This window comes from Rhagoletis pomonella, unplaced genomic scaffold (genome assembly GCF_013731165.1).
Source record: "Rhagoletis pomonella isolate Grant_MI unplaced genomic scaffold, Rhpom_1.0 Rhpom_scaffold_00003, whole genome shotgun sequence".
Taxonomy (NCBI): domain Eukaryota; kingdom Metazoa; phylum Arthropoda; class Insecta; order Diptera; family Tephritidae; genus Rhagoletis; species Rhagoletis pomonella.
This window is the reverse complement of record NW_023458557.1, coordinates 37,803,360-37,806,189: the sequence shown is the minus strand read 5'-3', so window position 1 is coordinate 37,806,189 and position 2,830 is coordinate 37,803,360.

The window sequence follows — 2,830 nt, the reverse complement described above, 5'->3', positions numbered from 1 at the left end:
AAATACCTTACTGATGGGACTCCTAGAAAAAGAAAATACCGGGAAGAATTGGATAGGAAAAATGAGGAGTTAGGATTGCTACGAGAAAAGGTAGCAATCTTAGAAAAAAGGTTTATAGTTTGGAGGCTTACCCGGATTTGGCTGTTAATAGTCAGAACAGCCAAATCGAAGAGCTATGTGGTAAATTGCCTCCACATCTTTTAATATGCGTGAGGAATTGCCTTAGGAATACCCCCCGAACTCCTAAAGGGTATAGGTTTGATAGGGAGTTGAAAACATTAGCCCTTGCCGTAAAATTCCTGTCACCTATTGCTTTTAGGTATTTAAAGCCCCTTTTCAACTGGCCCTCTCGTAAAACCCTGGAACTATTTGTTCAAGGTTGGCCACGCAACCCTGGATGCAATTACAGCAGCATTAAGGCCCTGGAGCTGAGAAGCCGTGGTTTCACAGATGCGCAGAAATATGTCTCCATCTGTTGCGACGAAATGTCCTTAAAAGTCCATGTACAATATGAGAGGAATAGGGACTCAATTATAGGACTGGAGGACTATGGAGACGAAAATCGTACCTCCAGAGTGGCTTCAAGTCTCTTAACAATTTTCGTCCAAGGCATTGGTGGGGAGTCTTGGACGCATCCCTTAGCGTATTTTTTTGTGCACAAATCGTGCAATGGAGATGTTTTGAAAAAATATATTTTCGAAGCCATAGGTCAACTCCAGGGTATTGGACTTTATCCCTGCCAAATGGTAACCGATCAAGGGTCGAATTTCGTTAGTTTTTCGAAAATTGTAGGAGTTTCCAGAGAACGACCCTTCTTTGAAGTTAATGGCCAGGAAATCGTATATTTTTTCGACTCTCCGCATCTCCTCAAAAGTACTAGAAACTGTTTAGAAAACAAGAAAAATAAAGTAACTTTTCAAGGCCGCCCTGTAGATTGGATGGATATTGTGCATCTCTATGGACAAGGGTCTCAATATATTTCCTGTACCCATAAACTTACCTCGGCACATATTAGACCTAAAACCTTTGATAAAATGAGCGTGCATTTAGCATCGCAGGTCTTTAGTAACTCTGTGGCAAGCGCAATATTTGCTATCTATAGCTCGGGGCTTTTAAATAGTTCAAGATCCCCTTCCTTTTTTAACACTGCCGAATTTGTCCTTTTCTTTGACAAATTATTTAATATTTTTAATAGTATATACTTTGGGGATGTAGGAAATTTCAAACAACCCTTTCAAGCTACTGTAGACCAACTTACTTTTCTTGACGAAGCCGAACAGTTTTTGAATTCCATTAAAGTTTACGACGACTTAGGTCGCGATATTACCAATACGTATAGTTTTATTAAAGGTTGGGTCCTAAATATTAGTAGTTTACGTCGTTTGTGGCGATTCTTGTCACATAACGAATTCACTTTTTTATTGACACGTAAATTATGCCAAGACAAAATAGAAATTTTTTTTGGTCATATTTGTAGAGGGGGTCCTTTTATGTGAGAATAACGCCGCAGCGTTTCTCATATCTCTTTAGGCAAGCCTGGGGTATAGGGTATATTAGATGCGTAGATAAAGGGAACTGTGAACTCTTGCCTGAAGATAAGTGGGAATCATTTTCTAATAGCACCCTTATTACAGCTTGTGACGATGTTTTAGTCAGAGATACTTCCTGGCAAATATTTCAAGGCTTACCCAGGCCTAGTTTAAGCTCATTTCAAGATGACCAAATCGATATTTCGGTTGATATTGATGAAAGTAGTTTTCTTCATCGAAGCGCTTTTGTTTACTTCTGCGGCTACATGTATTTTAAATATTTGACGCATCATAATTGCTTAATGCCATTACCAAGATTTGAAGATGGAATTACTGAAAAAGATTTCTTCTTCACTATGGAGAAGCAATTTAGTAATAGCCATCTTGTTTGTCCTCCCAATGAATTTGTTGAGTTTATGTCCAAAATCGAAAAAATCTGCACAGATAATTTCGATTCAAATTGTCATAGGATTGGGTTTTCCCAAATCTTATTTGAGAAAATGATAGACGTAGAGCCATACTATTGTTGCGAAAATTGCAACCCCGATGTTTTAAAATGTATTTTCATAAGAATAAGAACTTATTTTCTGGTTAACAGTTTCAATAAGAAAGCGAACCAACCAAATTTTAAAAACATTAAGTTTTTGTGTGTAACACACCAATAGAGTTCGCTTTCAGTCTAAGTGTCTGTCTGCAAGTCCGAATCCGTCTGAAAAATAGGGTTTTATCGATTTGGGTGTCTTGAAATGAGCTGTCCATGTAGTTAGCTTCCGTGCCCATTTCCTTGTTCTTTAATTTGCACACTTCTATGGGCGTAAGACCTTTCTTTTTTCTCATTTACATTTCAAATTAGTCTGGGTGTCTGTCTGGGTTCAGACTGGGTGTCTGTCTGCAAAGTCCGAATCCTTGTTCCCGTTTCCTTGCTCTGTGATTTGCACATTTCTTATCTTTTCTACAGGCGTAAGACCTTTCTTTTTATATTTATATTTTTATATTCATATTTATATTTTCATATGCTTGTTTTCTTTGCAGCTTTCTAGTATTTTTTATATCCCCACCACATCTATTTTTATTATTATTTACTTTGTTTGTTAGCCTGTCACTGGGGCGGTTTTGTAAATACTATGTAAATATTTTGTAAATACTTTGTAAAATATGTATCTGTAAAATTCCGTACCTGAATTGTAATACAAGTATTATTTTGTTCGTTTTTGTTGCAAGCAGTATTATTTAGTCGTTCTCTTATTTTTGATTATGTATTTGTATACTTATTTATATATGTACATCATTACCTTAACAAA